Here is a 27,063-nt window from a genome sequence, read left to right as displayed (position 1 = left end):
AAGCACTGCGGATGCCTGAAGCAGGTGATAAGCCAGGCTAGTAAAATAACTGTCCCTTCCTAAAGTGTGGGCTTCTGAAGCTCTCTTGTATTGAGAGCTCTTAAGTAATCACTGTTCATCAATAGAAAACTGTAGAATCCAATTAGGCTTAATTAGCCCAGCATCCCAAGCATCTCTGCTCCTCTGTGTCTCCTTGGGTATTTCCCTTTCTTGGTTCCTGCTTCCCTTGAAAATGAAGGGTTCCCAGGCTATGTCCCCAGACTGGGGTCTCCTCTCTTCTCTTCCTGCACTGAGCCCTCTCTCACACTCATTCATAATGTGGAGAGGGGGAGCCAGGAAGAAGCATGAAGCGATAGTGGAAAGGAAGAAGGAAAAAACAATCAAAACGTAGTAGAAAAGAGAGGGAGGGTAAGAGAATATGGTGAAGGATGGACAAGATTTTTATTGCCTTGCAGGAGAGAGCTGGAGAAGGCAATGGCACCCCACTCCAGTACTCTTGCCTGGAAAATCCCACGGGTGGAGGAGCCTGGTAGGCTGCAGTCCATGGGGTCACTGAGGGTCGGACTGAGCGACTTCACTTTCACTTTTCACTTTCATGCATTGGAGAAGGAAAAGGCAACCCACTCCAGTGTTCTTGCCTGGAGAATCCCAGGGATGGGGGAGCCTGGTGGGCTGCTGTCTATGGTCTATGGGGTCGAAGAGTCGGACACGACTGAAGTGACTTAGCAGCAGCAGCAACAGAGAGCTGCTGCCGACCACGGCTCAGAAGGCACTTTGTCTACTCTTCCAACCAGACAAATGGGAAACTCTCCTACTCATATCTTTTCCCTGCTATATAGAGAATATTTTCATATTTTTATATTAATTAAAAGGTGTCTATATTTCACACACACTTATATTTTTGCAATAACAAAGCAGTCCCCACAGTTCTGTAGGAAATGGGAATGGGGTGTGTGGGAAGGACAACACTCACAGTAGTGGAAGGAGGCTCAAGAGACCTGCCCCACCCCAGCCTGCAACTTTGGGACAAATGCTTCCCCTCTAGTTCTCATTGCCCGGTCTGTAAAATGAAGGGTTTGGACTCGATGCCCTGTGTTAACCTCTTCTAACTTGATTTCTACCCCTAATTAAATGGATGGGGTGTGTGACTACTATGCATGACATGCCCATTCCCTTCCTTTTCCCCTTGTCTGCTTCTCTCTCCTCTTGTCCAATGTCTTACCTTTGCAAGTTCTTCTCCATTCAGCACATTATGAATTTCAGCATTCCTGTTGCCCTAGAAAGGCATTATTTCTGAGATTGTGCAGTGTCCCTTTTTGCAGCATCTCATAAACACCCTTCCAGGATTCTTTCTTTTTTTTCTTTCCCATCATCCTGGCCAAACTGCTTCTCTCCTTGGTTGAGAGGGGTCTGTGTGTATGTGTGTGTGAGACAGAGAGAGAGAGAGAGAGAGAGAGAGAGAGAGAGAGAGAGGATGCCTCTCTGATTACTGTCTCCATCCCTCTGCTGTACCTGGGATTTCCTTTATCCAGAATTTTGTTAAGTAAAATGATTCACTCTAATTCTTCAGTTTCTGGCATACTCTAGAAAGTCATTTAATGTTTTCCTTCTTCCAGCTTATCCATTTTGATTTCGCAGTTCTCTTTGGCTTGCCCTTAAAATCACACTTCCCCTGGTTTAATTTTTCAGGGTCTTTGTCTTTATCCTTCATTCTTGCATTTTCTTTTCTTAGGTCACCTTAAAAAACAAAATTTTTTTTTTTTTTTTTTCCGAATACCTTTCTTTGTTCAGCAGAGGGCTCTCTTCCCATCCCTCTTGCAGCCGGGCAGACAGGATTTGAAGCTTGCTCCCAGTCTTTCCCTCCGGGTTTCTAGCTATCAGAAACACTAAGATACTTACACTTGTAAACAGTTCAGCCTTGTTCAGTGTGGTCGCACTCAACCTTCCCTCCTCAGTTGAGAGCCCCTCACCGCCTTCCCGGCTCGTTAATTTCTTGGATGCCCTCCCAATGTTCCTGATGTTATGGGACTCATTGTAGCCTCTACTCAACCTGCTCAGGAGGGATAGATTTCACCAAGCCTAGTATTACAGCTGAAGAAACTGAGGCTTAGAGACGTTCTCTCCAGGTCGTGCAGCTTGTACAGTTAACCCTTCTAAGCCAATTCTAGTTTTCCAGTCCAGCCCAGCAGCCTCGCCTCACACCCTTCGACTGCATTTTTAATATCAGATTTCCCCTGTTGTGTACGAGATCCTTTCCCCCTTCTAGACCACAGGCAGAAAGATCGTCTCCAGCTGATAGGGCTGCGGAAGTGGGGAGCCGAGGGGAAGGGAGAATTTCTTGAGGTTCTAGCGGTTGGGTGGGCAGAGTTCCGGTGCGCAGACTCCCCGGCACAAAGCCGGGTTCGAGACCGGACTTACCGAGGACGGTAAGGCAGGAGGTGGCAAAAGGGATCAAGTGCTCCAGGGACCTGTGTCTCGCCTCTCGAACGCCGACCACGGAGCGGGACTTCTATCTATCCTCCGGGTAAGCACACTTGGCAGACTTAGGGCGGGAGCCGGGCCGATCCCGGGAACGCGGAGGTGCAGGGCGCCCCCTTGCGCTCCTCGCGCGCCACAGGGCTGGCGGGTGGCGCGCGCGCCGCGGCAGGTCCTCTCCAGCCCCCTCCTCCTTTTCGCTAGCGCTCCCCCTCCCTCTCTCCCCTCGCTCCCAACTCCTCCCCCATAGCCTCTCCTTCCCTCCTTGGCCCCCTCGGTCTCCTCTCTGCTCTCAGCCGCGCGCCGGGTCGGGAGCTAGTTGGAGCGCGGGGGCTGCCGCCCGAGCCCAGCTCGGCGGAGCCGGGCGGGTCGGCGGCGCGTCGGACTGCTGCTGGAGGACCCGAGCGTGGCCGGCGCGGACCCGGGTCGCGGCTGCACTGGAGCGCCGAGTGAGGGTCGAGGGCCATTCCTGCGCGGCCGCCCATTCCCAGACGGGCCGCGAGTCCTCCCGGTTCCCCTCTGCCGCTCCCCGCCGCCGGGAACCGGGAGCCGCTTGGAGCCCGGCACCTGCGCCAGCAACCCGGAGGTGAGTCCCTGGAGTCCCGAACGCTTCGCCTATGCGGGCTGGGGCTGCAAGTTGCAAACTTCAGCAACTCGGGTGGGTAGAAGGGTAGGGGCCCAGCGGCGCTGACAAGTTGGAACCAGGTTGCGGAGACTGCGGGCCGAGGGGAGGGAGCCCCCGGGCTTCCTCGCTGCCCGCTGCCACCTCGGCGGGGGCGCCCACAGTGCTGCCGCGCTCACGCGGTCCGCCGGCTCCGGCTCCGGGGCACTGGCCCGGCCGCGATCTGTGCGTCTGGACTGCACACCGGGATGGGGATCCGGGGCTGGGCCCAAGGGAGGGGACGGACGAACGAAAGGCTGGGAAAGAACGGGGCTGAGACGGCGAGATGGAGGCTCCGAGAGGGCGGACGAATAGACCCGGTGGGGGCAGAGTGCGGGCAGCTAGGCGCGTGGGAGCGCGTGGCCTGCCCGGAGTGTGAAATCTCGCGCTCGGGAACGTCTCCGCTCTGCCGCCGCCTGCGGAGGTCCCCACTGGATTCTTCCCAGCCTCCCTGCCCTGGCAGGGCCCTGCGGAGCCCTAACTCGGCCCCGCCAGGCCCCAGACGCAGCCGTCCCGGAGCCCCTCGCCTAGGCTTTCAGAAAGGGGTGCGGCGGCGGGAACGCGGGACGCGAACGGCAATTTCCTGATTTATTTTTCTCATGGTAATTTGTCTTTGTGGTTGGGCTGCCCATTCACTTTCCGCTCACGTCGTGCGGGAGATCCAGCGAGGAGGGAGGGAGCGGGGGGCGCTCGGGCACAGGGAAAGATGCAGACAGGAGAGGGGATGGGACCCGAGCCGGGCGGGAGCCGAGAGGGAAGTGGGCGTAGGACCGGCAGAGGATGACGGCGAAGCCGAGGACACCAGGACTAGCGGAGCCGCGGGCGGCGGCTGAGGGAGGACAGAACCGGCTGCTTCGCCTGCCTCAAACTTTAAACAGCCAGGAGGAGCCACCTGAAGCGCCCTTGTTGCCTCCTACCCCTCAGTCGGTGCCCAGTGCTCGGGTTATTCCGTCTGCCCCGCCGCGCCGTGCCGGGCTGCAGTGGGCCCCGAGTTTGGATGGGGAGAGGTGATGACCCGACTCTGCCCCGACTCCTGCCACCCCCTCCAGGCTTTCCGCGGTGGGGATATGAGATCAGCCGGAGCGGGGAAGAGCTACCAACCCTTGGGATGCGCTCTTCCCGGGGCCCGTGACTGAGCCCACGGAACTGGGATTGGGGGGTTGGAAGCTTGCCTATGTCTAGACCCCACCACGATCCTTACCTTCTCTGGCCAATCCAACGTCCTTGCACCTTTCTCAGACATCCCTACTTCCCCTCCCATCCCCACCACTTTGGCAGCAGCTTCTCTCTCCTGGCCCTTCTGGCCCGGCCTCTTTGTCCTCTCCACCTCCACTTTCCTTCATCTTCAAGCCTGTTCTGTCCCGTTTCTTCTCTTTTACCGCAACCTCTCTCTCACCCTCGCCCCGTCCCGCCACCCCAGTTCCTCTTGACATTCAAAAGTGGCCTCTGGCCTTTTCTGAACCAGGATTGATGACCTTGAAGAAGGGGAAGAGGGGAACTTGAGCTTGAGAACTGGACCTCACAGCTAGGAAAACAGGGAGAGGCAGATTAAGAAGTAGCTTGCAAAAACCCGCTGGTACCCTGCCCCAAATCTAGATTTCCAACCTAAGGAGGAAGGGGGGATAAATGTTAGAGAGGAAATCTGCCATTCCATCACCCAAGACTACAGATCTAGAAATTACAATTATAAGTGATCTCATCTCTGTGTGTACATGTTATCCTATCTCCCCCTACTTTGGGAATTGACTGGAACATCCCACAGCCTAGTCCTACCTGTCACCTGCTGGGCCCCCAACTCACCCTCACTGTCAGGGCTCTCTAGGATTCTACTGTGAGATGATGACTTCCTTGAGGTCTAATTCACTACTTTCACTGAGGATTGAGGTGGTAGGATGGACACAGAAGGCAAAGGACAAGATCCCTGATTAGAAGTGCATAGTCCCTTGTTAAATAGCCTTAAAGGACCCAGGGCTGAACTCCAATGCCCCACCACCCACACCCCCAGCAGCTAAATGTTCCCCCATGGTCCTCAAGTGTTGACTTTGTTATTGTGTAGATACAAGGTAAATGAAACCAACAGTGACAGTGAAGTCACATGGTCACTATTTATCAAGCACCTGTTATGTGCCAGATACTAGACACTATGGATACAACAGGAGATAATGTCTCTGATCTCTGGAATGGAGGTGAATCAGCATGACTAGGAGAACCTAATTACTAGCATTGCCTGATTGCTGTAATAGAATTTACTGTGGGTGTTTTCCTGTGGGTTTAAGTAACCTGAGAGCTAATACGGAGTTGTCCAAAGGACTTGGGGTCTGGGGTTTGGGGGGGTGGGTTGCTGAGAGGGCTGGGATTGCATCACCTTAGCTCTTCACTCAGCACCAGGTCCCCTCTCCAGGCTTCAGATTCCTCACTCAACAAGTGGGAATGAACACCTCTGTCAATACCTACCTTATTATACTTGTGGTGTGTACAGAGGCAAAGCCAGGTACCTGAAGATCTGAGGATGAGAACTACTGAGAGGGCATATTGGTTATTTATACATCAGTGTTTGAATCCCAGTCTTGGGATCATCCTTTGCCTTATCCAGTCACCTTGATCACTAGCCCGTCTTCATCATCCAGTGACTGTGTGTTTGTGTTGTGCTGGAAATAGTTACCACTAATTAATGAGTTTTCTTCACATTCAGATCTTTGCATTTGAGTTTTAGACATCACTAAGTTGGTCTTAAATTTATGACAAAGTTTAACTAATGTGTCTTAAATGTATGACTAGAGGCCAAAGCAAGTGTTTTGACTAATGGAGTTTCACTGGATTGACTGAACTGAGCCCTTTTTTTAGAGCTTGTGTAAGCAACACCTGGATTTCACTGGCATACTGCTATGCTTTTTATGAACCTCCCTCTCTCTGACTTTTGGTTTGATGACATCTGCTTTAGCTGAGGAGATGGCTCTTTGTTGGGTAATCTGGAAAGAGATCTTTGTGTGTGCCATTCTCTGCCTCAGATGGAGGAATCTCCTCCAGGACTTTTTTTTCTGGAAAAAGTTCCCCTATCACTGGTTTGAATGCTAGCAAGTACCAGCTGGGAGCAGAGTTCTGAAAGGGAATGGGGTGCCAAACATTCTGTGGCTCTGCCATGCCCGTTTTCTTCCCTTTGCTCCAGTGCTTTTCTTTAGTGAGCGTGAGAGATGAACACCAAACCTTGCAGAATCCACTCTTGAATCCTGACATTAGTCGGGGTCTTACCCATAAGCCATGGCTACGCTTGGTACCTCCAGAGTGGGAAAAGAAAAAAAAAAAAAAAAAAAAGGCTTCCTTTCCAATTTTCAACTGGACACAGTGGATAAAGCATGACAAGTGACCTGGGAGGGATGGTGACCAGGGACGGGAGAGTTTGACCTTGAGCACACTTCCCAGCAGTTGGGCTTTGCATCCTCCTCCATTCTGACGTGGAACAGGAGAACAAGGATTCTTTTGGGCTTTCCCTGAGCTTTAAAGGCAGCGCTGTGTGCCAAGTCCCACCATGACACTGCCCTCATTGATCTGTTTAATAAGGATGACTTAAACAGACTTGCACCTGGAACTCTTTTGAATTTGAAGCCTTGTCGATATTATCAGAATATCTTTGCATGTGAACCAAGAATGTCTCTGGGCTCTTCTGTGATAGGAAAGACTGTGATAAGAAGACGGCTGGTGACCATCTGTTCCACCATCCCCTGAGGATCAAATTAGAGGAGATAGGTTTAAATTCCCAAAGGAGAATGCTTAGAAATGAGAGAGGGTTGGAAGTCAGGGAGGCTTCCCCATCTTGAAGGGAGATTAGTCACTTCTTGATTTTCCAGGAGTGGTTCATTTCCTTTTTTTTTTTTGTGGGCTATTTGTGGGGAATGTTTAGTCTCAGGCTAGTTTTTAGTTACATCCAGGTAATCCACCTGACTGCCTGGATCTTCAGAAAGTGCACTGTCCTTTTTAGCCAAACGTCATTTGGAAGGCAAATCTGTATAGTAGGTGTATGTGTATATGTAATATACTCATATACATTTACATGTAAACACAGATGCAATGCATTGCAAAGCTATATTAACAGTTTGATCATCCAGAGTTACCCTTGGCTCTGTTTCTCTGCCAGAATTGACATGAGTCTGCCCCTAGGGAGGCAACTTCAGGGAAATGGTTAGTGGGATAGCAGTTTAGATCCATCCCCACTGGTCCACCTGAGCCAAAACAGCCTCCATACTGCCCTAGTCACTGTCCTGAAGCCCCCTACCCAGGAGCTCTATCAGAGTACAGGAGTACAAAAGAGCTGCAGTTGGCTCTTAATTATTCAGGGATGGGTGGATTCAGTGTGCAAAGCACCGGACCCAGGACTCTTCTTTCTCTTCTTTTGGTGCCTTGAGTAACTCTATACCTGCACTGAGAAGCTGGGGAGATCTTATCTTTTAATACAAACTTTTGTTTCTAGCAGCCTCTTCCCTCTGCTCCTCTTTCTCAAGGTGTCTGGGGGAAACTAGGAGCCCCACCCACCAAGAGGCTCATCCACCCAAAGCAGACTGCATTTAAGGTTCACACATTGCTCTGTTGGCCAGGGTGTATTTCTGCCCAAAAGCAGAAGAGAAGAGGAAAATGCCACTAGCTCCAACTTCTGCAGAGTCAAATTCCTGTAGATTTCCCAGGATCTAGTTTTCTTCTCTCTTCCTTTTGTAGTCACTTGAGTTTATGGAGTCAGCTACAAACCTGGGCCCCGTCAAGAGTATGAACGAAGGGCAGTGTCCTTGTGGTAAAAGCTTCCAAGCAGGCCAGCTCAAAGGAACATTTCTGTGAATGTCCCCCAAGGCCAAGGGTCATTTTCCTGCAGAGATCAAGTGCCTTGGGGCCATCTGCTCCCTTCTAGCGTCTCTCTAGCTTCCAGAGTGAGTCTTCACATGGTGGGCCCAGTCTGGAGAGCAAGGCTCAAGTGACCTTTGTATACAGTAGCTTGGTCCCACTCAACACTAATTCCTGTTTGAATCACCTGGGAATGCTTTGAAAAAATATACATGACCAACTCCCTAATTAAGTCAAAATCCTCAAGGCTGGAGGCTGGGCATTGATTTTTTTTTTTTAAGCTCCTAAAGGCAACCATGGTTGAGAGCCACTGACCTAAATCTTTCCTAGGTTCCTTGGCCTCACGCCAAAGGCATGCCAATTCTCTTTGCCCTCAGTCCTTCACAACAGTCAGGTACCAGCTAGAGCTCCTGGCATTTGGATCATAGCTACTGTTTGTGTTCCTGTTCTGAATGTAATGACTTTCTATTATAAGCTGATTGTGGGAGCTCCCTTCTAGTATAACTTCTTTGTGATTTTTTTCTTAAAAAGTAATGCGTATTCATTCATCATCTTGAGGCATTTCCTTCTAGATAAGTATGTAACAAAATTGTGACTGTACTCTCTGGGTTGCTTTGTAGCAAGCCCTTTTCATTTAATCACATATTGTGATGATTTCCCTGTCTTAAGTATTCTTCTCAAATGGGCTTTTTAATGGCTGCTGGGTATTCTATCTTATGGATGTGCCATAATTTATTTAACAAATCCCATGTGAGTTAGACATCTAGGTTGTAAACCATTTTTTACTGTTATAAATAATGCTGCAGTGAACATCCTTGTCTATAAATCTTTGTGTCTATTGATGATTATTTCCTCAGAGCAGATTTCTAGAAGTAGAATATTTATGCTTCTTTTTAGCATGGCCCATTTAGACAACTTTTGACTGACTTCCTAGAGCAATAAAACTTTTTCATATTCAGAGCTAGAAAAACAAACTATGAACCTTTCTGAGGCATCAGAGTGGCTGCTCCGATCTGAGCTGAAGGCCAGAACCCTTGACCCAGCCTTGTGCCTGGCTCCACCTCCAGGTCAGTTCCACAAATTGCTGCCTCACTTGTTCAGGTGAGCTTCAAGGCTCTCCTGCCTCTAACCTAGTGCTCCCCAACCATTTTGACACCAGAGATTAGTTTCGTGGAAGACAATTTTTCCATGGACCGTGGGGGAGGGCGGGTTATTTCAAGATGACCATTTATTATGTACCAGAGAGTCTGCTAAACTTGATATACGCTTTATCTGTATTAATCCTCATGTGCCTTTCATGCACATATTATTTCTGCCTCCACTTCCCATTGAGGAAACAAAAGCTTTGAGAGAGAAAGCAGTTTGCCCAAGGTCACACAGCTAGTAAGTAGCAGAACTAGGGTTTAAACCTAGACTGTCTGACTTCAGAGCCTACTCTTAACCAGTACATACACTGCTTTTCATTCTTGGCTTATGGCGACCACAAGTTGTTCACAAATGCGCCATCAGCATCTTGTGCACACACACTGTGGCTTTCTCCAGAAGAAGAAGGGCAGCCTCACATACAAATTGCAGAAGAGCGGGGATGCTATTCGTCATGTCTCCCTTTTTCTTTTGACTTCCTTGATTCTGTCCTCAGCCCTCTCTCCAGGTTCCCACTTCAGAAAACATTTCTTGTGTCCTCACCAACCAGTTGCCAAGATCCTAGCATGTCTTACAGCTGAGCAGGTCCAAGTTATAACATATCCCTATTATAGCTTCCCCACCCAGTCGGAAGAATCTGGATGCTGTTTCACAGAATGGCTTATAAAGCTGTCAAGGAGGCAGGCATGCTATAGTCATGATGGCAGGAGAGAAGCCTGACTTCTGTTGGATGTCAAATACTGCCGATTGGATACATTTTTGCATTCTTGCCTCAATGACAATAACATTGTCATTGAAATAGCAGCCAAAACTGTCCTGATTTGATTCTGACCATGACCAAGAACTAGCTGGTGGCGTGACAGTGTGTAGATGACAGATGCCACATCAGCCTGGCATTAATGATGGTCAAGAAAAAAGATGCCATGTCCACAGACCCTCCCTAGTCTGTAAGAAATTTGAAATGGGGAAGTATGATTAGGGATTCCAAAAGGGATGATGGTTTGTGGCAGGTGAGGTTTTGAAAAATGAAGCTTCGTGTTTTTATCCATGATTCGGGTGAAACTGGAGTAAGCGAGCTTTTCAGATTTGTTGATGACAAGGCTGTGATGGGCAGCTCCTATAAAAGACAGAATAAATATTCAAAATGATCTCAACAGCCTGGAATGCTGGGTTTAAACCAACAGGAGGAAATTTAACAGGGGCAGATGGAAAGTTGCATTTAGATTGCAGAAATTAATTACTCAAGTTCATGGTGGGGGTGGGGGTGGGGGGAGACTTGATTTGGCTGCACAGCCTGAGAAAAACATCTGAGGGGTTTAATTGGACACAGGCTTCATAGGAGCCGACAGGGTGATGGGGTTGCTCAAAACAATACTATCTTGAATGGCACTAAGAGACAGGCAAGGTCCAAATTGGTTTCTTCCTGGTCATTATGTCCTCATGTCTGCATGTAGATTTTAGAGAGGACCCTGACCAACTCAAGCATGATCAATTGGAGGGCATTCTGTGTCAGGAGAGGTTGGGAAACCCAGCCATGAAAGGCTTAGTGAAGGGAGGGAGAAAATCCTGGGTGTCTTGGTGGCTGACTGCAGAAGAAACAGGACTTCCTGTAGAACAGAACACAGTTAATCTGCCTGGAAGAACCAGAAGGCTCCAGAGTGGAAAGTGCAGGAAGCTAGATTCTTCACAGTCTGCATCTTCCCAACCAGATGGGTTCCAGTGAATCGGCACCAGCTGGCAGTCCTGCTGCCCGGGACGCTGTTGGGGAACTCTTGGCCCAGAGACACATGATTGAACTGGCAGCATACCTCTATCTCTCTGTGGCTTTGAGGCTGGAGCATACCCGCCTCCTTTCCTGAATACTGCAGAGCAGTGTGGTTCTCAAAGCGAAGTCCCTGGCCAGCAACATCAGTTTCACCTGAAACCTGTTAGGAGTGCAACAGTTCTGGAGCTGACCTACTAATCTGACAATTCCCTGGCAGGGCACGGCAGCCTGTGCTTTAGCACAGGTCATTGTGATTTGTGCTAGAGTTTGGGACACTGCTTTCGACCACCCTGGGCTGTTCTTTCTGTTGCTGGATGTTTGTGGCACTAACCCACAGTCCTCAGCTGGGGAAGCAAGTGTAGAACCTTGGAAGGAGCATGGGTGTGGGGATGAGAGAGACTATGGTTCAAACCCAGCTTGACTGGTTTTGTGTTGAAGGTTTCCCTCCCTGAGCCTCCTTTTTGTGCTGTAGAATGAGGGAGGACCCTGATGCTGGGAAAGTTTGAGGGCAGGAGAAGGGGACGACAGAGGATGAGATGGTTGAATGGCATCACCAATTCAATGGACGTGAGTTTGAGCAAACTCTGGGAGATGGTGAAGGACAGGGAAGCCTGGCATGCTATAGTTCATGGGGTTGCAAAGAGTTGGATATGATTTGAGCAACCGAACAACAACAAAAAGTTTAAAAAAGAATGAAAGGATGTGGCAAAGTTCGTGTAGATCTTGACCTTGCCATTGGTGTCAGGTCATCCTTGGAAGAGTCTTATCAGCATCAGAGTTGCCTTTTCTACAGAAGCCTATCTTCCCAGTGCTCACCTCAAGCCCCTCAAAGAGAAGCCTGCATGTGGGCTCCTCTGTATCCCCTCACAGTGCCCACCAGCATGGCTCTCCCTCAATGAGGGGTCAGTTCACTCTTGGACCACCAGTTCCCTCCCTCCTGGACAATGGAGAGCCAAGGCCACTTTCCTTCCCACTCCTATCCAAGACCCCTATCCTTGTGAGCATGTGTGGGTGCCTCCTTCCAGTGGACCTGGGTCTTGCCAACCCCAACCTTCTGAGGTCTATGAGTCTAGACTCTCTGCTCTTGGCATGCACCATTATCTGCTAAAACCACCAGTGAAAGGTCTTAGGGCCCAAACGTCTCACAGTAGTCCCTGACTTTAGGGAGGTAAAGTTGAGTTGCTGGTGTCAGCCAGGCAGCAAACATGTGTGGGCCCTTCTTGGAGCTGGAGGTTTCTGGGGTCATCTCTCCCAGTCCCTTTCCAGTGACTGGTAGAGTTTTCAGTTCATCAGAGGCAGAGCTCATCTCCCCACAGGATGGCCTATTTGATTTTTGGCCAACAAGTCTGATAGGAAGTTCCTCTGTTTCTCTGAAAGTTTGTCTCTCCCCATGGGCTCCATCTCTTCCCCATGTGGCTGTTCCAGGCAAAACCAGTTACTTCAATGGCACAGCCTTTCCAACCTTGGAGACCACTTCCTTCTACCTCTCCCCCATTCCCATTAGTCCTCCTCTGACTTGTCTCTTCAGCTCGGGGTACAGGACTCAGAACATCCTCTGACTTACCATAAATTGAGGTCACTGGAACCGAGTCTGGTCCTGTGGGTGAGGCCCAGCCAGCACACCCCATCCATTAATGTGGTGTCAAGTCTGCCCTGGATGTTTTTAGAAGTTGCATAGCCCTGCTGACATTTGTTAAACTTACAACCAGTCAATACCTCCAGGTTTCTTTACCATAATCTGCAGCTCAGCCCCATCTCCACATTTTTGTCTTTCTGCTTGCACTCATTGGTTGGGGCTGCCAGAGCAATACCAAAACAGGGTGGCTTAAGCAACGGAAGGGAATTGTTCCCTAGTGCTAGAGGCTGGAAGTCTGAGATCAAGGCGGCGGCAGCGTTGACCCCCTCTGAGGGCAGACTCTGTTCGCGCCTCTCTTCTAGCTTCTGGTTTCCTGGGAGTCTTTGGTATTCTTTGGTTTTTAGAAGCGTGTTTCTAATCTCTACGCTCATCTTCATATAATCTTCTCCCTGTGTGCCTGTCCTGAAATTTCCCCCCTTTTTTAAGCTGGCCAGTCATACTGATTTAGGGGCCCACTCTGCTCCAGTATGACCTCATCTTAATTACATATGCAACAGTCCTTATTTTCAAATCAGATCATATGAGGTACTGGGGGGTTAAAGCTTGAACACATGAGGTTTTTTGGGAGGGGGTGTGCTAGGCACAGGTCAGCCCTTGGCAGTGCTGTGGCTTTTTCAGTTTTAGGTTTGGGACTCTACATTTTCTCCTGACTTCTATTGTCTGAGTTCAGCCCACCTCTCTAGCTGATTAGCATATTTTGGAGTCTGACACTGAGTATACCTGGTGTTGCTCTCAGCTTCAAAAGCTTCCTGTATGTTGATCCCAGGAATTATAATATGTAGATTGGGGTGGGACAGGTCAAAGCCCTCCAGCACTCACCTGGACCCCTCCCTCCAAGCGGCCTTGACCCATGTGGTGAGTACCCTTGGGTACCTATGATTGTGCAACTGGCTACACGTCCCACTAGTTCCGCCACCTTGGCTTGCTTGCAACACTTTCACCAAGAGCATGTCACGTGTTTTCAAGATCAGCTAGAGGGGTAAACCTTGTTTCCCTCACTTATCAGCCTGGTGGCCTGTCAGTGGAGGAGCTGAGCTCTGCCCAACAGGACTTCCTTACTGAACGCCTGCTGTCTGCCTGCAGTCTCAGCTGCTTTCTCCAGGTGCCCACCACCCTGCCTGTATTGTCTCTTCAGGATTTTTCTCAGGCAGCACCTCGACTTTCCCTCTCTATGGTTTTGCAAAAGCCAGCTCAGACCCCTTTCTGGAAGTGAGCCTCTCTCATGCCTGCCAGAATCCTGTCATATTTCCACAAGATCGACAGCTGCTCTGGGCTTCATTTGCATGTTCCCTGGGATGTGTGGCTGGGCCCAGTAGCCTGAACTCATTCGGAGCAGCTGGAACATTTTTCACCAGCCTCTGGCTCGGGCCTCCTGTGCCCGTGGCACCTTTCCACAGAGTCCCACTCCCTGATGGAGAAGACAGGAGCCGAAGACAGAAGCTCAGCGCCCGCCAGAGGAGCCCCCCAGTCTGGATGCCACCTTAGTTCCCGTGTAGCATTCCTCCCCTTCCCAGTTCCTCTTCCCCACATTTCTCTTTTTCCTAAAGTCTCTCTTCTCCTTTCTGATGCTCTGTGACTCTGTGAGGGGAGGTGCTTGGGCAAAGGTGAGGTGTGTGACCAAGGGGCTGGGGCATGGGAGGGCTGCGACATGCCAGCTCCCCCACTCCCTCGTAGGGTGACTGGGCAAAGTATTTCTCTACTCTGAGGCTCAATTTCCTCATCTGTAAACTGGTTATCAAACCTACTTCAGAGTGCGGTTGTGGTGTGTTTATGTGCCAAGTCACTTCAGTCTTCTCTGACTCTTTGCGGCCCTGTGGACTGTAGACTGCCAGGATCCTCTGTCCATGGGATTCTCCAGATAAGAATACTTCTCCAGGGGATCTTTCTGACACAGGGGGCGAACATGTGTCTCTTACATCTCCTGCACTGGCAGGTGGGCTCTTTACCACTAGCACCACCTGGGAAGCTGTGCAGTCATGGGGGCCAAATCCAACGTGTCCCTTTCAGTAAAGTAGGTCACCTGGAAAAGTGCCTGGGGTCTGGGGGTACCCAACAAACCAGTCCTTGTACAGAGGGGACTGGCCAGCCTGAGTCTGATGCAGAGGGTGGGGAGAAGTTGGGGGTCACAGCCTGGGCCCTGCACATGGGAAGGCCATGATGCAGTTAGGCTGTTAGAATGGAGAAGAGTAAGTGAGCTGAGAAGGTGGGGGAGGAAGAAGCCCCAGGACTGAGAAATTTGCAGAAGAGGATGGGGGGTTGTAAGGATTACCTAGAGTTTCCTGAGAGCTAATGTTTTGCCAGGCCACTTAAAACACTCTGGTATGTATCTTAGCTCAAGAAAGCCCTAGGAGTAGGTCTGACTTTACTACCCCTATTTGGGGCTTCCCTGGTGCCTCAGACAGTGAAGAATCTGCCTGCAGTGCAGGAGACCTGGCTTTGATCCCTGGTTGGGAAGACCCCCTGGAGAAAGGAATGCCAACCCACTCCAGTATTCTTGCCTGGAGAATTCCATGGACAGGGGAACCTAGCGGGCTACAGTCCATGCGGTCACAAAGAGTCAGACATGACTGAGTAACCAACACAGCACACCCTTGTTTACAGATGGGGTGACAGAGACAGGGAGATATTCGGTAACTAGGAAGCCAATGCCCAGGTTTCCAGCCCAGGCAGGCTGCTGTCTCCTGGCTTGCACTCTCCTCTGCTGGACCACATGCTTTTCTGTTCCTGCATTCCCTTCATCTATCATGACGACCCCATCCCCAGCTCTATCCTGCAGGATCCTCACAGCTTCTCCTCTTCATAATTGGGGGGTTGGGTGGGGCTCAGGGCTCTACCCTTCTCTAAGGACACTTCTCAGGGCACCTTCCATGAGGTCCTAACTCACATCAATCAGTCTGTAGAAGGAAGGATTTACTCCCACCATCAATCTGTAGAGGAAGGATTTACATTAGATACAGGGAAAGTGTGAACTGCAGGAGAAGCTAAAACAGCTGATGGAAGGCAACTCTGGCATGACTTAGCCAGAGATCTTACGGGCTAGGGTGGAGGCAGGAGGAACAGGGTGGGGTAGGTCTGCTGCACCCCGGACCTCTAAGAACCATGTCTCCAGATGCAGGGTGAGTGGCAGTGATGTGCTCCTCTTGGCAAGATGGCTGACCCTCCTCAGTAAACCGTGGCTTTGCTTACATTTCACAGCCCGGTCCTGCTGGGAGAGAGGACTACTCTGAGATCGTCCTTTTGGGCTCAACATCTGAAGTGGTTTCCATTTCAGAAACTCCTCTTCTTGAGAGGATAGGACCAAGGAGTCTCTGCCCAGGTCTGGGACTTGGGTGGGATAGGAATAAGGGGGGGAATGCCTGTGACTGTCCCCTGCTCTGTCCTGCCCTAGCCTCCTGCCTGGGAAAACCTTCCTGGCTGTGAATTAAGCCTTCTGCTGGTGCTGTGGCCTCATGTAGGGGCTCAAAGTAGAAGGCACAGGTAGCCCTAGGGATGGATAAATGCCTCCAGCTGCCAGGGATTAATTCTAGGAGGATCTGCTTTGTAATCTCAAATACAAATACCATGGGTGAGGCCCTTCTATCTGCCAGCCTCTCATTTAAGTGCTCCTAGAGGACTATAACGGACACGACTGAGCGACTTCACTTTCACTTTTCACTTTCATGCATTGGAGAAGGAAATGGCAACCCACTCCGGTGTTCTTGCCTGGAGAATCCCAGGAACCGGGGAGCCTGGTGGGCTGCCGTCTATGGGGTCACAGAGTTGGACACGACTGAAGTGACTTAGCAGCAGCAGCAGCAGAGGACTAAAAGGGAGAGATCAGCCTCCAATTTACACATGAGGAAAAGTCTTCAGAAAAATTAAGAAATTTACCTAATATTGCACAGCTGTATACAGGTGAGGTAGCCAGGCTACAGGAAACCCAAAGCAAGTACTCTTTCCAGCTGATGATGGGCTTCTCTCAGTAGCTTGGTACCTGCCTAAAGGCTCCCACAGATCAGGAGGGCCAGATGGAACCAGGGAAATATATCTGGAGGTAGAGGGGAGGTTGGAAATGAGGGCTTCAAGCCTTGGGGTATGAGTGTTTTTCTGCCGGAACATTGTCCATAAGTGCTGTGACTGCTTGGAGACCCAGGCTTTGGGTCTCTCCGGGTCATTCTTCATGCTGCAGGGCGATGGAGAAGCTTTTATGGGAAGCCATCCCACCCTTCCATAGCTGTGGTCACCCGCTCCTCCACCTGCTTTCTCTCTGTCTCCCTCCCTCCCTCTGCAGCTTGTACTGGTTCCCAGACTAGCCCTCTCCTGTGACCTCTCTAGGGCAGCAGCCTCAATGTCCTTCTGAGCCCTCTAGTGACCGCTCCCTGCACGTCTGTCAGGAGCCTGTATCTTGGGCACTTTCTGAGCCTCCAGGTCAGAACTTTGTCACGGGCTGTGTGCATGTGTGTGTTAGGGTGTGGGAGGGGTTATTTCACAGAGGCCTAAGGCAGCGTCAGCTGCTCTGTGGAGGCCCGCCCTCCCATCCCAGTCTGAATTCAGATTGCCACTGTTCTTGGCCGAAACTCCAGACTTCATCTCCTGTCTTCCCGTGTGCACAGGGCATCTGGGTAAATCAACACTGAGTGTGAGCCCCAGAGGTCCCACTCTTTCCTGCGTTGGACCCGTACAACCCTGAGCTTGCTCATGTGTGACAAGGAGGCTGGACCGGGGTGACCACAACTTGGATGCTCAGTGTGCCTGGAGCTCTGCTCTCCAAACACATGTTCCCTGATCCCCTGGGGACCAGCCCAAGACTTGTGCCCTCATGTTATGGCTGGGGAAACTGAGGCTCTGGTGGTTAAATAACTGGCCCCAGGTCACACTCTGTCTCCCCGGCTCTCTCTCTTCCCTTGTGGCCCTGACAGGTCAGGGCTTGTAGGAGGAAGGGGTTCAGCAGCTCATTTGAGAGGCTTACTAACCTACCCCCGCCACCTTACTCTATGCATTCAACAGTGGCCCCTGGGCCTGTTCACTTGAGGGTGGACTCCTAGGACAGGTTGTCCGTGTGAACGATGTCCCTGCACCCATCTTTGAGGGAGTCCCCTAACCTCAATGACAGCGTCATGGCTGCACAGCCTAGACGTTCAGCTCAAATCACACCCCACATTTGTCTTAGAGGTTTGGGGTGATGAGGGGATTTGGAGGGGCTTGCATCTCAGAAGCTCTGATAGACATCACACTTGACTCACTACAGGCTATCAGATTATTTTATCTGTGTTAAAGAGACCTGTTTCGTGGGTCTGACACAACCTGGCACCCTTCCTGGGGGTGTGGATGTCGATGGGAGGGAGGCCGGGTTTTAGCCTGCAGACTGGTCCGTGGAAAGTCAAGTGTCCATCCTTCGAGACATCAGGTAAACCAGCATTTCTCCTGCTGGGCTACCCCTGATGGGATTGTGCTAAAATTCTTCTGGGTTCTAAACTTCAAAACCTGGTGAAGTGTTTACATTCTCATCCTTATTTTCTTCTCCCACCAACTGCAACTTCCTTTTACTGAATTCCATGCCAGATATTGTTCTACTTCCTTTTTGTACATTATCACACTTAATTCTTACACCAATAAAAATTCTGAATTTGGTACTGTTATACCCATTTTAGAGATGAAGAAATCCTCCAGAAAGAACATGTCCAGGGCCACACATCTACTAAGAGGCAGTTTCAAACCCTTGTTTCCAATTCTGAACTCCGAGCCCTGTCCCAGCACACTGCATGGCACCTGCCATCAGAATGGGTGTCCAGGGAGACTCTGGCTGCCATGCCCTAAGCAGGAGCCCTGGAATTCTGGCTGTGCTTAGGGCTCTCTGTCCTACGTCAGGCAGAGCTAGCCACTTTGTGCACGTCCCTCATTCCTCCTGGGTAAGCTCTGCCTCTCCTCTCCAGACCTATTTGGGGTTGGGCTTGAAGACGCCCACCCAGAGTGCCCACCTTCAACAGCTGTGGCCTCGCCCTTCCCTGGACATCTGTGGGTGGGGAGGTGCTGTCCCTTCTCATTCCTCTGGCACACTGGAGTGGTTTTTTTAAAGGCAAGAATAGAACTCGGAAGGAGTTTCAGAAAGAGGGACAGGGTGCTTCAGAGCTCCAGGCCAGCAAAGTCTCTTGGTCCTCTCCGGCCTTGAGGTCAGTGTTACAGGGAAGAGAACCCAAGCCATTTGCTTCTCACTCTGGGTAGTCCTGGCTAAGGTGGCTACGGGGGGTGGCTGTTACTGCCTGAATACCCTCTGGGCCATGCTTTGGTGGGTTAGACTGGTAGCACTTCCCCGGGGCCCTGACCCCTATTTTCCTTCATCGTGCCATTTCGAAAGGGGATGTGTGGTTTAAGGCAGTGGTTCCCAACATTGTTGGCACCGGGACTGGCTTCATGGAAGACGATTTTTCCTGGAACCAAGGAGGGGTGGGGGATGGTTTCAGGATGATCAAGCATATTACATTTACTGTGCACTTTACTTCTGTTATTACTGTAGCAGCTCCAACTCAGATCATTAGGCATTAGATCCCGGAGACTGGGGATTAGTGATTCTGGTTTAGTGATTCTCCTCCGTGGCAGCATATTAGAATCACCTGGGGGACTTTGGAAACTCCTGAAATCCAGAGCCCACCATTGAAGGGGGATTCCATCTGTCCATGTGTGACCCAGGCATCAGTGAATTTTAGGGCTGCCCAGGACATCAGGGACAGAGTCCAGGGCACCTTCTGCCTTGACCTTCAACACATCAGTCCCCTGATGATGCTGGGAGCTCCACTCTCAGGGAAGAGAGAGGGCCCAGTTAGTCTGTTTCCTTTGCCCAGCCTAGTGCCAGACACCAGGGCCTCACACGGAAGCTAAAATCAGAAAACATCTTGGTTTTCCCGTCCTTTGATCACTTTTTCACAGTGTGGATGCTGCACATTCTCAGAAAGGGATCCTTGATTTTACACCCCCAGTGAGGGTATATTATACCCCAGGGAATCTGACCTTTGCAGGATTCCAGGGTCACTGGTGAGTCTCAGTGCCTAGAAACAGAGCAGGGGACCTGAGTAGGTCCTTTGTGGAGCAGCCATGGGGCTACATCTCTCTGATCTCTGTCTCTCTCTCACACAGATGAATATAAATGTGAACGGAGGTGGTGAATCTCTAGATACAGGGTGGGGTGGGGCATGATGTGTCAGGGTTGAAGGAACACATTTTGGGCTCTCTGTGTTCACACCTGACCTGTCCACAGGACCCTCATCCTGCAGGGGATCCTTGGATAATTGGAACCTGCAGAGATAACATGGACCCTTCCCTCTGCCCACAGCCCTTCTCCTTACAGACACCCCCGCTGTGTGTTCTTCCCCTAGGGGAAGTAAGGAAATAGGAAAGAAAGTAGCAGAAGTGGGAGCCCCTCCCAGAGAGTGGAGAACAGTGTGGGCGCGTTGAGAGGCATCTGGGTAAAAACTGCTTTTCATATGGGGCTCCAGTGCTGTGCCTTGATTTCCTGCCAGCCGCTCTGTCCGCAGACCAATGGCCCCGCCATGGGCCCACATCTCCTGCAGCCTCCTTGAAAACTGGGTGACATCAATGCAGGGGACAGCACTGGGGACCTCGGGGGTCCTCTGCCCTGAGGCCTGAGCCACATCAAAGGTGCACCTGTGGGGGTGCACAGACTGTGCCTGCCTCACCCGCATCCTCCGCCCCCCCACCTGAAGTCCTGGGTAGCTGTAGTCCCCACTCCAGCTGGAGGTCCCAGCACCCCCCCACCCCCACAGCTCCTGAACCCAGGGCCCAGGGAGACTCCTGCCCTGTGGGTCTACGTCTCAACTGTGGCTCAGATGGCCATGCCTCTCCCCTGGCCTCTAAAACAGACCCTTCTCCAAAAACCTGCAACCAGGTTGGCTGCTTTCTGCTTTTTGTCTCATCACCTCCCTGCCCAGTTCTCACTTTAGTCTCTTACCCTCTGATTGCTGTCACTTTTCCCGGTGGCTTTCTCTGAGAGCTGCTGGTCACTCAGTCCAGTGGCCAATTCCCAGTGCTCGGTCCCCCAGGATCCCCCTCATTTCTCACACCCTGTCCTTCTCGGCTTGCTCCTGACCACTCTGCCCCCTGCTCTTGTGCTCTGCACTCCCTCAGGCGTGCCCCTCCCATTCTGATCCCACCCATCCGTCAGGGCCAGGACAAGCCTGCCTGGTGCACGGGCCCCTTCTCCTGGGCCCCTTCTCCTGGGCCCCAGTCAGTGGAGGGCCTCGCACACAACCCTTTAGCAGATACCTACTGTGTGCCTACAGGGGCTGAATGCTCTTCTAGCCCTCAGGAAGGGAAAGAATTGGCAAGTCCTGCCCCCATGGAGTTCATATTCTAAGAGGAAAAACAGTGAACAGAGTAGATCTTATAATGTGTGAGAAGCTAAACAACATGTGGTAGGATGTTGTTTTAACTATTTGAATAATTCAAGTTTGAATATATCCCAAAGCAGAGAGAATACACAAATTCCCATATACCCCTTACTTTGCTTCAACATTCATCAATATTTTGCCCATCTTGTTTCATTTATTCTCCCCCTCAGCTTTTATTTATCCCGGTGTATTTTAAAATAAATCCCAGACGTGGTGCCAAGTTTTATCTATGGATACTTCAGTGTGCCTCTCAACTGATTAAGATGTATTTACATTGTATATAAACACAGCGCTATTGTCAAGCCTAAGGAAACGAGCAGTGTATTCTTCTGGGACTGTTTCACTCTTCTGTGTGTGGCAGTCTTGCCTCACCAGGTGTTGGAAGCCCCTTGAGGGCAAGGATCATGGTGATAAGAAAAAGGTCCCAAAGCTTGGAAACAAGGCAAAAAAAAAAAAAAAGACCAACTCCATGTCCTGGCGACTTCCTACTGCAGCCTATCTGGTCCCCCCAAAAGTTATTTAACTCTCCTGGGGGGATGTACTTTTGCTTGACTTTCAACTTATTGTTAAGAGCCAGATTGTATGATGTTAGATGTTAACATGTAGATTAACATGTAGATTGACAACAGAGATGTGTACCCAGTAGAGACTCAAATGATTTCTGTCTAGTAGAGAAGATAACTTCAAAAGTTTTTACTTCTTGCCCTGCAGGACATTAACCAGTATTGTTTCCACTTCACAAACTCATTTCTGCATTTTACTGATTGTATAAACCCCTCCCTATTCTTCAAATTCTCTTTGGAACTCTGAATTAAATTATATTTATATGACAGCATTTTGAAAACTATACTTCGACAGTAGCCTGTACATTTTCTGTAGCTTTTCTTAGTCTAGTCCACTGCCTGGCACAGACTAGATGTTTGTGAAATTGGATTGTACTTGACTTGGTATCTTATTATGAGGGGGAGAAGCAAGGTTTTAAATTGAGAAGTGCCTAGCAGGTGTCACCGGAGAAGGCAATGGCAACCCACTCCAGTACTCTTGCCTGGCAAATCCTATGGACGGAGGAGCCTGGAAGGCTGCAGTCCATGGGGTCGCTAAGAGTCGGACACGACTGAGCGACTTCCCTTTAACTTTTCACTTTCATGCATTGGAGAAGGAAATGGCAACCCACTCCAGTGTTCTTGCCTGGAGAATCCCAGGGACAGCAGAGCCTGGTGGGCTGCAGTCCATGGGGTCGCACAGTGTCGGACACGAATGAAGCGACTTAGCAGCAGCAGCAGCAGATGTCAGAGCTCTGGAGTGAGGTTGGAGGTGGAGAAGGCAGATGTCCCTGGAGAGTAAGGAAAGGGTCAGATGCCCCTGGATGTGGGGCCATCCAGAGAGCACCTGTCTACCCTCTGCTCCTGGGAGCAAAGCCCTACTCCAGCCCTAACACTGAGTGGGCAGGAAGGAAGGAACAAGAACAAGACCTCTGTGTGTGTGTATGTGTGTGTGTGTTGTGGATGTGCCCCCAGTGTATTCAGGCTTGCCAACTTGCCCCCATGCTCAGAGGGCAAGGGTAACATTGTAGAAGTTCTTTCATGTCTACAATTACTGCTCTCTGCTTCCTCTTGCCTTTCTGGGTGGGGAGTTCTCCTTTATGTCTTATCCCAATTATTCTATTATAGTTTAGGCTGGGGATGCAACGGGAGGAATAACTGAACATGCAGCTGGGCCTGGAGTGGGAGGGCTCGTGTGTGGGGAGAGGCAGCTGCCCTTTTCATCTTCTGAGAGCCTGTGTTTCTGTCTGAGAACGGGGGTGGTGGTAGGGGTGTATGTGGAACAGAGCCGATGGGTGGGGTGGGGGGGTAATGATTGTTCTGTGGGTTCGCAGGACTGGAGCTGCTCATCATGGAGGAACAAGTCCTCACTTCACTTAAAAATACCCAGTTGCCATCCTGTCTCTCCCATCCTCCTGAGTGCCTGTTCCTCCAGGAGAACAAAGCAACGAGGTTTTAGAGGAAGGCCTTGCCTTCCAAGGCCCTCACTCCATGCTTTCAAAACTCCCAGTCTCGGCATTCGTGTGGCACCAGCCAGGTCAAGCTAGCACCTTAGAGGGTGGCTAACAAAAAGGGATTTTTAGTTCACTTAAAGGTTGAATATGTTCCGTATTTTATTTAAATTGGCATGAAAAGCTTTAATAACATTCTTTTCTACTGGGAGCTAGAGTAACATTCGGTGCTTCCCTGATGGCTCAGATGGTAAAGAATCCGCTAGGTAATGCAAGAGACCCACAGGTTCTATCCCTGGGTTGGAAAGATCCCCTAGAGAAGGAAATGGCTACCCACTCAAGTATTCTTGCCTGGAAAATCCCATGGACAGAGGAGCCTGGCAGGCTACAGTCCATGGGGTCACAAAGAGTCTGACATGACTGAGCTACAGACACTTTAACTTTCACAGAGTAACGTTTAAAAGTGACCTATCTAATCAGGGGTGGAGGGGCTGCTATTTGAGGGGCCTGCTTGTTAGTTTTTGGAGACTGGAGGGTGATAGGAAAGGGGGATTTCTTCTATCCCAGATTTTCTTCATTTTTCCAGCCAGCCCCATTTCCCCTTCCTCATTCAGTGCATGTAGCACTCCCTGCCATTGCTCAGGAGACATTTGCCAGCACCAGACATGCAGGACACAAAGATGAATGGGTCAGTTTTCCCAGCTGGAGAAGCTCCGAGCCTAATGGACAGTGGTCCTTCATGAGAGAGCAGTGCGTTCCAATGGAGGACATTCACATTTGTTATATGTTCAAAACCTCACAAGAAATGGGGAAGCTGAGCCAAGACAAGCCTCTTCCATCCCAGAAGGGGAGCTGAGGCTCAGAGAGGTTGAAGGCCGAGTCTGAGGTCATACAGTGGCTCTGGGTGGAGCCAGGGAAGTGTCTCAGCTCATCATCTCGCTGGCTGAGTGTTCCAAGTCAGGACATTGCTTTCTCCCTTGTTTGGAAAAAGATGGAGAGAGTCAATTCCGGTGACCACAGAGTCCTGAGTCTATTCTACCTCCCCTCCTCCACCCTCAGCCATTTGCACTGGAACAGAATGGGGCTAGACATAAGATGAAGAACATCCAGAAGAAAGACAGAATGGAGTGGGGAGTGAATTACAAAAAGAGCCTGTGAGGTAGAAATGGGTGTCGTCGTTGCAAATTCGTGCTCTGCTGCTGCTACTGCTAAGTCGCTCAGTCGTGTCCGACTCTGTGCGACCCCAGAGACGGCAGCCCGCCAGGCTCCCCCGTCCCTGGGATTCTCCAGGCAAGAACACTGGAGTGGGTTGCCATTTCCTTCTCCAATGCATGAAAGTGAAAAGTGAAAGGGAAGTCGCTCAGTTGTGTCCGACTCTTAGCAACCCCATGGACTGCAGCCCACCAGACTTCTCCATCCATGGGATTTTCCAGGCAAGAGTACTGGAGTGGGGTGCCATTGCCTTCTCCAATGCATGCTCAGTCATATCCAAATCTTTGCAACCCCATGGACTATAGCCTGCCAGGCTCTTCTGTCCATGGGGTTTTACAGGCAAGAATACTGGAGTAGGTTGCCGTTTCCTCCTCCAAGGGATCTTCTCCAAGGAATCATACTCGGGTATGATCCAGGGATTGTACCCGAGTTTCCCATGTCTCCTGCATCTCCTTCACTGCAGGCAAATTCTTTACCACTGAGCCACCGGGAAAGCCCAGAAACTGGCAGTGATGTCATTTAATAGTTGACAGAGAAAGTTCTTCCTGGTTGGGGTGGGACTGTGTCTGTCAAGCTGTTATTGCCTCCCTTCCCCAGACCCTGTGCTGTTAGGTTGGGGTCTAGGGAGCTAGAAGGTTCTGGGAAGGAAGAGATTGAGTGGGGAGCAGCTGGGTCTGAGGGGCAGGTTGGCTGTGGTTCTTGCTGTGTGGTCTGTGACCTGTTCCTCATTGTTGGAGAGGTGGGGGGCACAATGGTGCTTGTCTCCGCAACGGGTGCGTGCCCAGAGCTTCCACTGTTTCTGGTGTGAGTACAAGTACATGCCCTCTGAAAGGTCCATGAGGCCTGGCCCTCCCATTTGGAGGGCTTTTCTCATAGAAGGGGAAGGTGAAATTCGCTCAGTCGTATCCGACTCTTTGCGACCCCATGAACTATATAGTCCTTGGACTTCTCCAGGTCAGAATACTGGAGTGGGTAGCCTTTCCCTTCTCTGGGGGATCTTCTCAACCCAGGGATCAAACCCAGGTCTCCAGCATTGCAGGTGGATTCTTTACCAGCTGAGCCACAAGTGTGGCCCAATAATACTGGTGTGAGTAGCCTATCCCTTCTCCAGGGGAACTTCCCCTCCCAGGAATTGAACCTGGGTCTCCTGCATTGCAGGCGGATTCTTTACCAACTGAGCTATCAGGGAAGCTCCTTAAAGTTCCTCTAGAAATTCTAATGATCAGAATTCCTAGGGGAACTTTAAGGAAAGAATTTGGGGCACACCCATGAGATTCTGATTTGATAGGTCTAGGTGGGGCTGCGAATCTAAATATTTGTTTGAGGAGAGCAACACCCTGATACAAACACCTACTGGAGTGTTTGTTTGGCATCGGCAAGCCGCCAGCCAGTCTGAGATGAGGGGCAATCAATTTCCATCAGCGTCTGGGAGCCTGGGGGGAGACCAGCCGTGACATCTCCCTGCATGTGATGTGTCATATTTGCAATCTGCACATTTAATCCCGGTTCCTCAGAGAAGCTGGGGTGGGTCATTCCAAATTTCAGAGTTTTCTAACTAGTGTACGATCTGTCCCTTTAAGCAACAACACTTAAAAACTGTCAACCACTGCTTTTGTGATTCTCTGTAAAATGCATTACACGCATCTCTGCCTTTTTAAACAGAGTCACACGAGCATAAATGTAACCTTTTCCTGATGTCCCAGGGGTATGTTAGGAACCTTAATTAATGTACTAGGCTATAATTCAGTGGGGCTTATGGGACGATTTGCTTATACCAAATGGCCCCCTGAGGTTTTGAGTTTTTGTGCCTGTTTTATAGTTTTTCCAGCTGTGCTTCTTGCTGACTGATGTCCTGTTTTGCTAGACAAAATGTACCTGCCTAAAGCAAATTTCACTTTTAATTTGCATTCATTATAGAGGCTTGGAAAATAGATAGCTAAAGTCCTTATAACCAAGTTGGGCATCCTGTAGTTAACCCAGATTTCACTGGAGTAGCAGCAATGAAATTTGGGATTGACCTCAGCCCAAGGAGGCAAGCCTGATTGGTTTAAGGGGACACTCTCTTCCATTGTCAGTGGTTGAATCACAAATGGAAATGGTAAAATTTTGACAAATGGAATTTGAAGAGAAATTCTCAGCTGATTTCTGGGAAAGTTCTTCCTCACTAGCAATAGAGCCCTACAGGAAGTCATTCTCCTGTGGGAGAAGACACATAGCTGATTGAGAAGACACGTAGCTATGAGAAGACACATAGCTGATTGCTCGGCAGCTGAACTTTAACTTCCAGATCTTTCTTTAGGAAAAAGCCTACTGGGGATGGCAGAGAAAGATGTGGAATTACAGAGGCTAGCAGAGTGGAGAGATGGAAAGAGCCATGAGCTGGATGGTGTTTTTGAACCAGACGCTTGCTCCTTGGAAGAAAAACGATGACAAACCTAGACAGTGTAAAACAGAGACATCACTTTGCCGACCAAGGTCCGTATGGTCAAAGCTGTGGCTTTTCCAGTGGTCATGTACGGATGTGAGAATTGGACCATAAAGAAGCTTGAATTCCGAAGAATTGATGCTTTTGAACTATGGTGCTAGAGAAGACTCTAGAGAGTCCCTTGGACAGCAAGGAGATCAAACTAGTCAATCCTAAAGGAAATCAGTCCTGAATTCTCATTGGAAGGACTGATATTGAAGCAGAAGCTCCAATACTTTGGCTACATGATGTGAAGAGTTGACTCATTGGGAAAGACCCTGATGCCAGGAAAGATTGAAGGCAAAAGGAGAAGGGGGCAGCAAAGGATGAGATGGTTAGATAGCTCACCGATGGACATGAATGAATGGACATGAATTTGAGCAAATTCTGGGAGATAGTGGAGGACTTGGCGTGCTGTAGTCCATGGGGTCACAAAGAGTCGGAGTTGGACACAACTTAGCAACTAAACAACAAAAACCTCCTTTCATGAATTATTATATTTTCTT

At 50.1% G+C, this 27,063-nt stretch overlaps 1 protein-coding gene across 1 annotated transcript in view; it reads left to right on the top strand.

The window, feature by feature from the left end:
* The first annotated feature begins 1,846 nt into the window (after window positions 1-1,846).
* SEMA5B (semaphorin 5B) overlaps window positions 1,847-27,063 on the top strand; it is a 124,853-nt gene continuing 99,636 nt past the window's right edge. The window contains exon 1 of the mRNA XM_002684809.6: window positions 1,847-3,061. The gene's annotated coding sequence lies outside the window, so the exon portion shown is untranslated. The remainder of the gene's footprint in view (window positions 3,062-27,063) is intronic.

Source organism: Bos taurus, chromosome 1, assembly GCF_002263795.3.
Source record: "Bos taurus isolate L1 Dominette 01449 registration number 42190680 breed Hereford chromosome 1, ARS-UCD2.0, whole genome shotgun sequence".
NCBI lineage: Eukaryota > Metazoa > Chordata > Mammalia > Artiodactyla > Bovidae > Bos > Bos taurus.
The sequence above is the reverse complement of the archived record's forward strand: the minus strand, read 5'-3'. Positions and strand labels throughout refer to the sequence as shown.